The sequence below is a fragment of the Hemicordylus capensis genome, chromosome 2, assembly GCF_027244095.1.
Source record: "Hemicordylus capensis ecotype Gifberg chromosome 2, rHemCap1.1.pri, whole genome shotgun sequence".
Lineage (NCBI taxonomy): Eukaryota > Metazoa > Chordata > Lepidosauria > Squamata > Cordylidae > Hemicordylus > Hemicordylus capensis.
In genome coordinates, this window is record NC_069658.1 from 21,534,963 (window position 1) to 21,550,142 (window position 15,180).

The 15,180-nt window shown below is 42.7% G+C and overlaps 1 protein-coding gene across 14 annotated transcripts in view; it reads left to right on the top strand.

The window, feature by feature from the left end:
• The window catches only part of NEDD4L (NEDD4 like E3 ubiquitin protein ligase), a 397,256-nt gene that overhangs the window by 255,034 nt on the left and 127,042 nt on the right, over nucleotides 1-15,180 (top strand). Inside the window, exon 1 of one of the 14 annotated variants that reach the window (XM_053288376.1) lies at nucleotides 9,092-9,113. The exons of 12 other annotated variants lie outside the window; for them this stretch is intronic. The gene's annotated coding sequence lies outside the window, so the exon portion shown is untranslated. Of the gene's footprint in view, nucleotides 1-9,091; nucleotides 9,114-13,763; nucleotides 13,786-15,180 lie in introns of those variants that run through there. One more of the 14 variants, XM_053288377.1, reaches the window with a different exon arrangement.

Genomic DNA, 15,180 nt, shown 5'->3' on the forward strand with positions numbered 1-15,180 from the left:
TACTTGCAACATGCATATTGTCTTTGTAGTAGAGAGATGTTGCTGTAAGCTTCTCAAACAGTCTGGTTAACCCGCAGACCATCTTAGTGTCTATGAATGTGCCTGCAATTTGGATCATCTTCTGAGGTCCTTCTCTGGATACCTCTGCCATCAGCAGTGAGGTGGGTAACTACGGGGGAGAGTGCCTTCGTTGTGGTGGCACCTTGTCTTTGGAATTCTCTCCCTAGGGTTATTTACCTGCTGCCCCAAACTCTTATGTACAGTACAAAGATAGCTTTCCCCCTCTATATTTGGGAGCAATCAAACATGCAGTTGCTCACCTCTAGGCTGAAATGGTCTCAGTGCTAGTCACATGTTGCTAAAATATTGTAAGGAAAGTGAAAAAAGTATTCTCCTAGAGCAGAGAAGATGTAGGGCTACTTCAGAAGTCATGCATTTCCTTCCACTATTGTTTATGTGCTGTAAATGAGGGCAATCGGTTTCTTTAAACACTGCAGACCATTCTGTTTTCCCCTCTTCCCACTTGGGTATGTACAGGAATGGAAGAGGTGCTTGTTGGGTATGAATACCTGGTGTCTTGATGCTCCTTGAATTATTCCAAAGCTCACCAGGAATCCTGAAATCTAGGAGAAGTGCTGAAAGGGTTAACTCTGAGTACATGGACCGTAGAGTCTTGAACCTACATCCTCCCATGCACAGCCCAGCTTTTTATCAGGGCCTGGCCCAGGGCCTCTGAGTAGAGAGGTAGAGAAATAGTAGTAGAGAGATTAAACATGAATGTTCAGGTTTCATTAAAAAGTAAATTCCTAGCCAGGATTCTACCCAAATGCTGAGTAAGAAGCAGTAAAGTTCTTTAACACAATAGTCTAGCATTTTGTTTTTGTTTTGTTTCTGGCTGTTCTGCAATAATACCCTACCTCTTTACCCCCAAATGTCTGACTACAGGCTTGTTTCTCATTACTTCTGGGGGAGGGCAAAAAGAGATGGAGGAGGAGGAGCATTTTTCTTTCTAAACCTGCTGCAACTGGGAAAGGGCAGGCTTTTAAATTCCATTTGTGTTAGTCAACTTTCCAGTAGGATTATGAAATCACCCGGCATTCCGTGTGTGTGTCTGTCTGTCTGTCTGTCTGTCCCTGCCCATCAACTTTGCAACATCTGGACCAATATGAACCAAATCGGGTACAGTTGTAGGGATACACAGGGACACCTCAGTGACATAGTTTGTGATGACGTCATCCACCCTGATTCAAGATGGCGGACGCATAAACATTTCAGGTGCAAGTGGGCTAACTCGTGAACTGCCTAACCACTTTGAACCAAATTGCTACAGCTGTAGAGGCACATGGGAAAACCTCAATGGCATAGTTTGTGATGATGTCATTCACCCTGATTCAAGATGGCGGATGTGTAAGCCTTTGAAGTGCAAGTGGGCTAACTTGTGAACCGCCTAACCACTTTGAACCAAATTGCTACAGCTGTAGGGGCTCATGGGACAACCTCAATGGTATAGTTTGTGGTGATGTCATCTACTGCAATCCAAGATGGCGGACATGAGACTGTTTGAGGCACAAGTGGGCTAACCTGTGGACTGTCTAACCAATTTGAACTAAATTAGGTACAATTGTAGTGAGTGACACACAGAGACACTTCAATGGCACACACAGGGACACTTCAATGGGATAGGCACATAGAGTGTGTCAGCATGCCTGTTGGTGACGTCAGGGCAAACGTCCTTTGCCTCACTGTGTGAAGAAGCCAGTGTTCATCTGAACTGGCTCCTTGTGACTTTTCCTTGAAAAGGAAGGAATACGGTCTGACACTTGTATGATAATATCTCTGCGATAAAACAGTATAATAGGTACAGCTGTTTGAGAAAAGCAGATCTTGGGTAACCACCGCCTTCAACATTCTCTGTCTGGCATAGATCAGTCTCTTTCAATCACTGTCCTGTTCAGTGCATTGCCAAAAATATGGAATCATTCTGCTGCAGGCCTTTCTGTTTACAAACAAAAGGACAGCAGAGGGTAAAATGCTTATTTTAAATATTCGGGCTAAAAATAACTGGGAGTAATCAGATAGCCTTGTGCAAGTACAGTGGCCTACTGCTGAAATGTGGAGAAGAGTGTAGCGACATAACCCTGGCATTTGACGAGACCAAAAGTTGACAAGGTGGCGGAGAGTTATTATAATTAAAACCTTTCTCCTTTTAGCTACATGGTAACGTGAGAAACATTTTCAATACAATTGTTATATACTAGTTGAAAAATGAAATTCAAAACATCCAACTCACTGCAGTCTATTTAGTTTTGTTTGTAAGCAGAAGGAATATAGACCTATGTTCTCCCCCCTCCCCTTGGTTTTTAAAATCCCTATTTGTCTGCTAAGAACTAACAAGACACAGGGAACAATTTTTAAAGGAATAAGATTCCTCAAGCAATTCCTTCCATTTAAAAAAAGAAAATGTAATACATTGAAGTTAGCAGAGTATCCTGAATGTTTTGGAGCTTTTGTTACCTCAGAGACCCAGTTTTGCATAGGGACTTGGACAGGTCTGGTGGCCTGAGGAAGGAAAGCATGTCTGATTGTTTTCAGAATACAAAATTAGTTAGTTACCATCCTTATTTGATGTTTAGGATGTTTGATGATGGAACGTTGGAGAGCAGAGAATTAAGAATTTTGCTTCAATAAAACTGGAGTTACTTTAAATCGGCAAGCTGATTACTACTCAGCCTTTTAGTGAAGATCAAGTGTGAAAGGAAGGAGAGTACAAAATAGTTATTCCAATTGGATTTAGGAGGATTGGAGGCTCAGTTCCCATTGCTCTTCGGAATTAAGGTTCTTTTCAAGAAGGACCACGAGAGAGAGAGAGAGAGAGAGAGAGAGAGAGAGAGAGAGAGACTTTGTGAAAGCATTTTAGTCTTTATTCAGAACAAACTCCAAATAACAAGTGTCAGAATATTGTAATCAATATTTGAAGAAGGCAAAGAAGGGGGTTTAAGAAAAAGAACTGAGGCATAAGGGAGCTAGCGGAGAGTCAGAAGTAGAGAATTAGAGGTAGGCCCTGATCTTGAACAAAGAGGAAGAAATTAGGAGTCAGCAAAAAGGTAAGCACCCTGTTATTGAGAGAAGATAGATACATTACCCAAAGCTTAACATAAAGGTTAATGACAAAAGACAGGAAGTTTTAGCATAGGTATTTCATTTGCACTAATGGTTTGTAGATCGATTTTGATGTGATTGGATCCTTTCCTTTTGTTGGGGAAATTTATTTTGTTCAAGTTCTACCCATTTAGGATTTATGGGCTGGTTTTATGGCCTTGGCTCTTCTGCCCTTTTGCCCATCTCCCCAAAACCTGATACCCCAGTTTGCTAAATATGTATATTTTTACCTCAGTCAGCTTTATGTCAATGTCTGTCAAAATTAGCTTTGTTCCATTCTTGCTAACTCTACAGAACCTATAGTGCCATATTTGTTACCTCATGTGTAATATTGTTCACTATTGGGGGCATATTACCCATTGTACCTTCCGTTTCTGTCCCATTCACTCATAACACAATGTTTTCATAACTTTTCCGTCTCTTTTCTTATCAGCATTACTGATTTTGCTTATCCTTGCAGTATGTGTTTGCCAGCAGGCCCATCTTTCTGTCATCCTATATCATACTACCTTTCAATATTATTCTAAATCTTGTACTGATTAATCTTCTGTCTTTCCCTAACTTACCTATTCTTTTCCTATATATCATCTCCTCTAGTAGGAATCAGCATTTTGTCCCTTTGTTGACTACTCACATTGCATCAATACAAAACCAAATACATGACTCAGTTTTTGGTATTTTGATGATCCTGGTGGTAATAGCAGCTTTGTTAACAGATGTTGCATAAACTTCAATATGAAGGTAATCTAGGAAGGTAGTGGCTATATATCTTCTCAGCAGCCTCTGCTGAAGATGCTGAGATCTCCATGAGCTCACTGGAGTTTTGGTATCTTGCCACTCCACACTCTCTGATGAATGTAAGTTTAAAGTAGAGACTTAAAAGACTGGATAGAGACGAACAATTCTTTAAAAACAGTTTCCCACCTCCTACCCACCCCCAGACTTAATATGAAAATATTGGAGATGGAAGTGGAGGAACTGGGTGGAGGGGAGTTGACTAATCTGCCTACTTTCCTTTCACTGTCCCTATAACTGGACTGAATTTGGTCCAAATCAGTTAGGCAGTTCACAAGTTAGCCCACTTGTGACTCAAATGTTCATGCATCCACCATCTTGAATTGGGGTGGATGACATCATTACAAACTTTTGAGGTGTCCCTACAACTGTACCAAATTTGGTCCAAATTGGTTCCCACTTGCACCTCAAATGTTCAGGTATCTTCCATCTTGAATCAGAGTGAATGACATTACAAACTATGCCCTTGAGCCATCCCTATGTGTCCCTACAGCTGTAGCAAATTTGTTTCAAATTTGTAGCAATTTGTGTTGTCATAATAACAAACCATGCCATTGAGATGCCCCGTGTGTCCCTCACTACCTGTACCAAATTTGGTTCAAATAGGATAGACAGTCCATAAGTTCCTCAAGCATTCACTCATGCACCTAAAACTTGCACCTCAAACATTCACTCATCTGCCATTTTGAATCGGGGTGGATGACAACATCTGTGTCATTGAGGCATCCTATATGTCCCTACAACTGTACCTTTCTGTACTATTCCAACCTGGGAAATACCTTATTTGAGAAGACTAGCTAGATAAATTCATATTATGAACCAGGTAACACCTTGGAAGGGAGCTGCTTTATTCAAACTAAAGTAACAGAATCCTGTGGTACCTAGTCTTTAAGTGCCAGAAGACTCTTGATTGTGTTTATTGAAGCAGACAAACAAGGCTGGTACTCTGGAATTAAGTCAAACAGCTGCCCATGCTTTCTGTGCTTAAATGTAAATCTATAGTTGTCTGTTGTGAACTGTCTTCTTATGCAAACCAATATCTGCTGGTTTGGGTACCGGCATTAATTAACATTAATTAATTCTGTAGTTTGATTCCTAGGAACTAATGTGCTGGTCCAGGTCAGTAACCTCAAAGTGTTGCTCCCTCACACAAGCAGAATCCTGTCTTGGGAATTTCAGCACTTCCCACCCAACCCTGTAGTCTCACCTCCTGCCTCTGAACCATATGCTACTGTTATCTCTGTTGGCTTGTGGTAGTGACACAGAACAGAAACAAATGCCAAAAAAACAATGATAGTGACATTTATACAAGGATTGGTCCTTCCAAAGGGCAACACATGTTGGGCTGTCTTACTGCCAAGGCTTTTATTAATGGCTGCAACCAGTCCCTTGATAGCCTTTCTCAGTTGACTGTGTGCTCATTGCCTTGAGGTGAATCTTCCTCTGAAGAACAGCCATTGCAATTCAAAGATAGAAATAGTAATAATTGTTGTTGTTCCTGCTGGTGCTATTTTCAGATTTACAATTCCTTAGGGTAAATATATTGGAGTTTTTTGTTCCTCCAACCATAACCACTCTGAGGTTTCATTGGGAAGGGCGAGGAATGGATTTGTAAAACAGTATTATTGTTATTTCTTGTTTACACAGTCAGACAGGTGTTATTGACTGGTTTGTTTTATCCAGACATCGAGTCCTTCCCAAGGACCTGGGATGGCATTGTTGTTGTTGTTGTTGTTATTATTATTAATTTGATTTGTATACCACCCTTCCAAAATGGCTCAGGGCGGTCTCACAAAAGAGAGGCTTTTGTGTTCAGTATGGAATGGGGTCAATAGATGTGTGGGGGGGGGGGGCTAAGTGGAATGGTTATCTTGTTGTGAAGTCTTGCAGCCTAAAAAGTAAACGGGGGGGGGGGGAATAGCAAGAGGAAAAGGCATGAATTTAATCTGAAAAGGTTCATGGACTTGTAGGTCATATCTAAACTGTAGTATGTGACAAACACAGAGAAGGAGGAACCAATTGCTTTGGAAGACAGTGAGCCTTTTCTCACAATCAGGAGAAAGAGCTCAAAAGGGGTGAGGGGAGAAAGCCTCGAAATGCTTACCTCCCCCACAGACGATCTCCCTGCCATTGCTGGGTGGCAGATCATCCATCCAGACGACTGCCAGCTGCTCCTGGCAGCAAGGAGGTTTGGGGGCTGGGAGGCTCCCAGAACACCTGCGACTGTGTGCTGCATTATGGGGCTTGTTTTGATGCCAGCCAGTAGGCTATAGGTGTTTGAGTGTCACGTGGAGCCACACAACACCGACATACGATCAGTTAGCCCAGGTTAAGGGTGCCCTCTAAGCGGGTTCTCCGCCACTGCCAGGAGCTGCGTGGCTCCTGATGACGATCGGGTTTAGGCAGCCAGGCCTGGGTCTTTGCTGCACGTGTGAACAGCCTCAATAAATAAATTACATGCCTTCGAGAATTTGTTAGATGAAAATAAATGTATCTTTTTTACAATATATGAGAAAATAGCCCTAATTAGTTGGGTAGAGAGCAAACATTGTGAACAAACCAATCCCTTTGTGTCAAGTGATGAGCATACCTACCTAAAGAATTTTTAAAATCAGTAGCCAACTTGTTACACAGCATAAGCTAAGATCTACTGTGTTTACCTGAATCCAACAATAAGTTTTTTCCAAGTTTTTTTATATTTGCACATGACCTCTGCCACTGGGCGGTGGCCATTTGCATAGTCAGCACATCCCTAGTTTCCAATCCAAGTAGAGCTCCTCAAGTGCAAGGGTGCTACTTTAAGAATTTGTCTTAAGTATTTTACGTATCAAGTATTTGTTGTTGGGACTTCTGACCCTCTTGTAGCCCTGTAAGCATGTTCACAATCTCAAGCAACAGTGTGAATGGGAAAGTGTCCTGGATGACTGGAGATAGAGCATATTTTCTTAGTTCTAGCACAGTTGTTGACCCAGTGAGGGGTGACTTGTTGTATGTCTCGTTTTCCTACAGAAGCACCTATGTTGAGAAAAGGGCTTCCTTCTTCCATTTTGTCCAGATTGGTGTTCTCTCCACACACGCATGTGAACACACACACACAACTTCTGAGCAAAAATGAAGCTTTTGAAGCTTTTTTATGAGGGTTCCAAATCTGTAATCTAGCATCACTGATTAGGATGCCCTAGGATACTCTGCTGTAGCCTGCACCACAGCTGAAAAACACAGAGGAACTGCAGCCGCATTAGTGTTGCCAAGAAAGCATGTCCCCATCTCTGAGTCCAGCTGACTGGCCAAAACAGAGAGAAGAGTGACTAGAATCAGTTTTAGCCAGAAGGTTCCACAGTTACAAGGAGGGTGCATGCTGGTTTGTTCTGGGAGCTGTTGGAGTGAAGTGTGTTGTTAGTTTTAGTCCAGAGAAGGAAAAAACCCTGCACCCTGGGTATCAACAGCTTGGGAAATGTTGATTTAGCTTGTCAGCAAAATATATCAACCACATTGGTGGGGAAATGTGCTTTCTAGCAAAACTATCAGAAAGCTAGAGGCCCAAAGCTCAATCACTGAACACAGGCCTTTCATGCAGAAAGTTCCAAGGTTAATCCCTGACATGCCCAGATTCTAAAGGATTGGTAACTATCTGAGAAGCCTGAGAACATGGAGAGGTCCAGGGATTAGATCAGTGTTTCCATACCTTTTATGTATCTGGTGGCACACTTATTTGTTTGTTTGTTTATTTGACACATTTGTATACTGTACAAAATGCAAGTCTCTGGGCGCTTTACAACAAAACAATAAAAACAACCGATAAAAAGATTAAAACATTTCAACAATTAAAATTTAAAGTGTTAAAACTATTAAAAACACAATTAAAACAATATCTGATCAAAAGCCTGGGTGAACAAATGTGTCTTGACTGCCTTTTTTAAAGTTGTAAGAGATGGAGAGGCTCTTATTTCAGCAGGAAGTGTGTTCCAAAGCCTCTTGGCAGCAATGGAGAAGGCCCATCCCAAAGCTATTAAGTGATACACTGGTCCACCAAAGCCTTTTTCTTTTCCCTTCCTTTATGGCAACAAGACTGCCATCTATATCTATATCTATATCATCTATATCTATATCTATATCTATATCTGGCCTTCCCCATTATGGGGCAACTTGACTTCAGAAGTGGGGCCGACTCAGAGTGAATTAGTGCCGAGTGAATTAGTGCCCCATCTCACTCTAGCACAGAGTGAGTTAGCCAGCACACATGCAAATGTCTTGTGGAACACAGGTTGGGAAGCAGTGGACCAAATGGATCAAAGGCAAGTTCATATACTTGGGTTTTCTTTTGTTGTTAATTTCTGAGAACTGTAGCAATTCACAGACAAAGGCTTATCAACCTTTACAGTCAGCCACCTTTAGTGGGAGGAGTGGGGGGGGGGATTACATTTCCAGTGCATTCTAGAGTGAGCCTAATATATTTTGATAAATCATTAGAAGGTCGCTTTATGTTCTTTCTTTATAAATTCTCTCTTTGGCAAGAACATCCATTTTACTGGATGCATTTATTTTCTCTTAGTCAAAGCTATTTTATAATCTTGGTCAGAAATTCAGATGTGATGTTCCCCTTTTTTTTAGAACACGCTCTCTTTGAAGCAGACAGGAAAGGTTCAGGAGGTGCTGTGCATGAATAAATTTTAACTTTGCTCTTAGGAGGGTTGCATTTACTTACATGTCCTTTCTTGGTGTTCTCTTGTTCTTGTATATCATTATGTGTTCTCAGCTTCCTCAAGTGATGAGAGATCCTAGAGCACCAGTACAGGTTTGAGTTTCCTTTGGACAGGAGAGCATACAGGAGATTTAATGCATCTTTGTGTTGTTTGTTTGTTTACAAATATACAAGCAGGTTATGTTGGAAGCTGATTGAGTGATCATTAAATGTGGCGTTTGATAATGTTGAGGCTGAGCATTTAAAAAACAACACCACAGCTCTGTGAACAACAGACTGGTCACTCCAGTTTTGAACGTGGAGTAATGATAACCTTAGGTAAATAGAACTGTTGACAGCCAAATTGCTAGGCCTCTGGGTTGCCAGGAGCAACCATGGAATCCTCCTGAAAGGGGCTTTGACCTGCTTGAGAGTTATTAAGATTGGTGGTTGAATATAAGGAGGGAAGATTTGTCCTGTAAGGAAAGTTAAATACCATTTCCATTTCTTCCCTCAATAAAAGGGAGGGAATGTTTACACTCATCTGTGGGTTGTGAACCTTGGAGAATGTGGTTAAAGGCCTCTGAAATGACTTTGAGTCCTGACTCGGAAGAATTATCTGGCCCTGATTCCAAAATGCTTCAGTCTCATAGAGACAGGCAATGCAAGACGTATGAGCAACATCTACCTCGCCATTAATCCCTTTCCTTCCCCCTGAATGATTGCCCTTTAGAGGCAGAGCTCAGTGGAAGGGGTGGAGGGTGGCCCTTGTGCCTAGCAGCAATCCAGTTGCTGGGCTCCATGGAGGTGACAGTGGCAATGTTCAGGAGAAGGGTGCTCCCCCCCCCAAAAAAAATCTGTTAACCCCCCCCCGGACCTATTTTAAAATGTGCAGTGGAAAAGCTACCACCAGCTAAAGTAAAGAGATTAGATGCTAATGCACAGTAAAAGTAAAGTTGTGCCATTGAGTCGGCGTCGACTCCTGGCGCCCACAGAGCCCAGTGGTTGTCTTTGGTAGAATACAGGAGGGGTTAACCATTGCCATCTCCCACACAGTGTGAGATGATGCTTTTCAGCATCTTCCTATATGCACAGTAAAGCCCCAAATTTCTTTCCGTAGTGGCAAGGCCATGACAAGAAGTAATTGCAAAGGGGAGGAAAATCTGAAAATAAAACAAGTACATAAGAAGCTTGCCTTATACTAAATCCGAACAATTGTTCTCTCCCTGCTAGGTTTAAAAGAGCCACTACTTAATAGGGATGTGCACAGAACTGGTTCGGAGGCCCGTTATGGATCAGTGGTCAATTCCGCTGGTTCGGCGGTGGGGGGTACACCTTTAAGGGTGGGGAAGGGTGCACTTACACCTCCTGCCACACCTCCCCCACCAGCACTCCGTTTTGTTAAAGCCCCTCGGGGTGGCAGTGTACCTCCCTGCCACCCCATCGCCACGTCTCCTGGAAGTGACTGGAAGTAACAGACATGCCAGCGCACGCTGAGCACGGGCGTGTGCATGTTGCGGGCAGCATGCACATGCTGTGCTCCGGGCGCGATGGGCGCCTGTAGGCGCGTCTGTTACTTCCGGTCACTTCTGGGAGACCGGGAGGTACGCTGCCGCCCCAAGGGGCTTTAACAAAACGGAGTGCCAGTGGGGGAAATGTGGCAGGAGGGGTAAGTGCACCCTCTCCCGCCCTTAAAGATGCACCTCCGCATGATTCCATGCACATCCCTACCACAGGTGTCTCTTTGTCCAGTAAATAGGAGTTAAGTTTGGTTTCAGATTGGTATGTTGGCTGTTTGATGATTTAGCTGTTATTGTTATTTATGCACAGTAACATGCTTTCTGATTTTAATCTGGTGTTTGTGGTTGTTGTTGTTGTTGTTGTTGTTGTTGCGTGTTATCGCATTTTGTTAATTTGGCATTTTGTCAATTTGCCTTGAATGGGCTGGAAACCATTTAAATGTAAAATAAGACTGTTTGCTAATTGGGGCAACTGGAGGTGAAATGGAGAAATGAGAAGCTTCACTGAGCACCATAAATGAACCAAGGAAGTTGGGAAGGATCATGGGCAGCAGAAAGCAAGTTCTGCACATGGCAAGAGTAATTGCTGATGGTTTGGGGGATATTTGTGGGGGAGCTAGTCTGTCTAAGGTTCATTTTTACTCTTGGGCCTAAAATTAGAAGTTGCTGTGACAAAATTTGTACTAGAAAATTATGAGATTCCTTCTGTGTACAGCAAAGTAGCTCACTTCATCACTGAGACTCAAAGCAATCCTTAAAAAAAAAAAAAAGACTTTTCCTTTGATCCGTATCATCAGACATCAAAAGGCCATAACTTGCTTAAAGGGTTTTAAAGTAACTGTTATCAAGACCATTTGAAAGGAAAAGCAAATGTTTCAACCAGTCGACTTAACAATCATGGCATTCAGTAGCTGCTAAGCATGCAAATTGCTTTAGTTGGAAATATGAGTGTTGAACCGAAAAGAAGTGGAAATAACAGTAGAGCCTCATTGCTCTGATAAAAAGGCTTGGGAAGAGTTGCTGCAATGTTATAAAGTGATCACGATTAAAATATACTTTCTCCCCATTTTAATAAACCTTATTTTCTGCACATGGCTGAACACTTGCATGTAACCCCCCCCCCAACCACCACCACCCCACACACACCCTTTGCTTACGCCTGGTAGGTGAATTTACTTGAACAAACTACACTGAAACAAGCTATAAATGATACAAAGATGTTTCTTAACTTGCAGATCTATGAATGCTTTGCCTTCATGAAACCATCATGAAATAATAATGTGGAAGATTAGTATATTTGTGTAATATTTGAAATATGTATTTGAAAGGGGCTTAGTTTAGCCTATTTCTGTTTTAATATGAATGCAGATTGTAAGTTTAATAACCACCAGTTTTTATTTTTGCCATTCTCACTCAATATTGCCTCTGAATCCACTCTACTCTTGGAAACTTTTTCATTGGAAATGTGATGTATTTTGGTGTGTCCTTTTATTTCTACATCCTCCATACCTTATTTAAATCGAAAACTTTTCTTATCATCAACAAAGCCTAAAATAGTGAATGCAGTAACTGAAGTTGTAGCTTTATTTTATACATTTGTTGTATTGGGTGCATTCGATAACTAAGGGTGTAGGGAAAATGGATAGCATTTTACCACCTTAAAAATAGCCATTCAAAATGTCACTTGTCAGAGGTTATGGTGACTTGGGATTTGTGGAGTATAGAGGCAAAGGTGACAAATATCTTAGATTAATGAGAATATTCCCTTTCATTTGGTTTGACAAGGAATTACAGCAAGGTACTTAAACGAAAACAGTGGAACAGACCTAGCAGAAACATGGCACAACATTAACTGTACAAGCTGTTAAGGTTGTGTGCACAACCGTTGTTGGTGGGTGGGGAAGGCGCAAGGGGGAGGCAAGATCCATCTTATCTTTCCCCCAGCACAACCACACGATCCCTCTGCATCAGGCAGTGTGGAGTTCTGGAGGTGGGGGAAATGCTGGGAAAATTCATTGGGGGAATCTCCATGAGTGCTCTAGGCACCCAAGTCTGTGCATGCAGCCTGAGCGCATACACGGCCCCGGCCCTGGGGTTGGCTGAGCTGCTCTAACCTGGGTTGGGCTCATGTGAATAGTCTTAGAATTTGATTACTATAAGTATTTTGTAGGATTCTTTCATAAGTGAATAAAAGCACTGCTGTAATGGTTCAAATGGGTCAGAAATCCCACCCCCGCACTGTCACTGACCAACAAACATTGCATTGCTCAAGCCTACAGCGATGTTTGTCTGAACAGGGAAGCATCATATCCATGATGGAGGGCATTTCAGTGATGATGAGTCTGGGGGAATTCAGTCTCAATCACAGAATTGCCCACTATCATGGATATGGTGCATTCCTGTTCAGAGAAATGCCACTGTAAGCATGAGTAGTGAGGCATTTGTCTGTGAATAATGGGGTGGGACTTTTGACCTGTTCCTGCTGCTGTACAAGGTTACACTGGCATTTTTAAATGTCTGGATAGGTCTTGCAAAAGAAATCGCCTTTGCAGCTCCATTTAGTTTCATAAACCTTTTGTCAAGCAGGTTCAACAAAAAGTCCAAAGTAGCCATGTGCACAGGGCAAACTGAGTGCATCTTTTAAATCCTACTCATATGTGGTTGCATAAATTGATGGGTTTCCTGCTGTGATAAAATGAGATAATTTGTTGTGATCTTAGCATATTAAGTGCAAATTGCTTTGGTGCTGGGCCTTCAGTGTGGGATTGAGGGTAGGGATGTGCACGGAACCACAGCCTGGTGGTCCGGAAGCGGCGGGCTTGGCACTTTAAGGGCGGGGGGGAAGGTGCAGTTACCCCTCCCGCTGCATTTCCCCCACCAGCGTCGTTTATTTCCAAAAACCTTCAGAGCAGCAGGGTACCTCCCTGCCGCCCCGTTGCCCTCATCGGCTGGAAGTGGCCAGAAATACCAAGCGCGCGTGTGAGCAAAATACCAAGTGCTGGTAATTACTTTTAAAGCCCTAAATGGCTTAGGACTGGGTTACATGGGAGAGCACCTCCTTCTACATGATCCCCATTGCACATTATGATCCTCGAGAAAGTTTCATCTCCATATACCGCCAGCTCGTCTGGCCGTGATTCAGGAGCAGGCCTTCTCTGTAGTTGCTCCTGGGCTGTGGAATGCGCTCCCTGTAGACATTTTTGGTTTAACATCTTTACCGGCCTTCAAAAGAGCCCTTAAGACACATTTTTTAAGTCAGGCTTTTAGTAATCTCGGAATGTTTAAATTTTTAATTGCTGTTTGGATTTTTTTAATTGCTGTAATTTTTGAATGTGTTAGATTTTTAATTCTTGTTTTAATAGCTGTTCTTGTTTGTTTTTGTGAACTGCTGGGAGCCTCTGGGGTCAGGCAGTATATACATTAAATAAATAAAATAAAAACTAGACTTGTGATTTTAAATTGTTTTAAGGTTTTAATTTCCATTGTAATTTGTTTATGTTGCTGTAAACTGCCCAGAGACGGAAGTTTGGGGAGGTATACAAATATAATAAATAAATAAATCAGCAAGCCATATTCAAGGCTATCTATTCTTGCACAGATCAAGAACATGCACCAAGGCAAAGCTTAGATGTAAGATCATCTTTTATTTTATTCATCTTTCATAATGTATCTCTCCCTTTCATTCATTTTGACATAATAAGCATTTTAGATGTCAATTTTATTTTCTTACAGTATTGTTTACCAGCTAATAATGGATAGCTTCTGCTTTGACATTGTAATTGGATGTATCAGAAGCATATGCCTAATTTTAGTTTTTATCAAGTGAAGCAGTTAGGTTTCAGTCGGCATCTTGTGATGCACTTTGATTAGAAATCTCAATTAGTATACCAGAGAGAATGCAGAAGTCATTTTGCTGAACTACAACTATCATTTAGAGTTAATAAGGGATACTGCATGTAGGAACCAGCTTGTTCACTGGGTGTTTGTGTGAAGCACTCTTTTTTGTTCATTTTACTGCTGTATTTTATTTTATTGGACTTGCTTTTTCCATAAGAAAAACAAAGCATTAGTAATCATTGGGAACAACCTGGGGTGGGATGTTGCAAAAAGTTTGCTATTGCACCTCTGCGACCTCCTCCTCTCCTTGTGGGTGACTGTAAAATGTGTATTGAAGCTAACTTGCATTCTTAGGCACTATTGTATATCATTTCAGTCTGAATGAGACCAGAAGCAATATTAGAAATAACTGGAATATTCCTTTTAAGTGTACCTTGTAACTTTCCTTGCAGGGGGTAGCTAGCACGCCGGCGGCCCATGTGCGGCCACGGCAGGCGCAGGGGATAGCCCTGCCTCCTGCATCTGATGTCAGGCGCAGGGGATAGCCACACACCCCGCGTCTGACATCAGACGCAGGGGGCGTGGTCTGGCTCCCGAACGGATCCTTGAGGCTCCGTTCGGGAGAAGCAGCTTAACTGCTGAAGGGGCCGCGTGGCCCCTTCAGCAGTTAGACAAAGGCTGGTGCTGTGTTCGCAGCGCAGCCCAGGAGCGGCTCTTCCCTGCAGGGAAGAACCGCTTCTGGGCTGCGTTGCGAACGCAGCACCAGTCTTAGCTCCTGAAGGGGCCGTGCGGCCCCTTCAGGAGCTAGTTAGGCTGCGCTGCGTTTGCAGCACCAGCCAGGAGCGACTTTTCAGGGAAGAGCCGCTCCTGGCTGGCCCTGCGAACTCAGCGCCAGCCTTTGTCTAGCTCCTGAAGGGGCCGCACGGCCCCCGCTCGGGAGCTAAACTACCTCCCCCGCATCTGACGTCAGACGCGGGGGGCATGTCAGGGCCGCAAATGGCGGCTCCTGATTGGGCACGGCTTGGGTTCTTTGAACCCATTCGCCCAATTATAGCTACGCCCCTCTTTCCTTGGCCAACGCAAAGACATCAGGTCTTTCATGGGTGCTGCCTTAACAGTGTGAAATAATGAGAGCTCAAATTAAATATTGTTGTAGAAACTAAGCATGATATATTATCAGCAGTTATA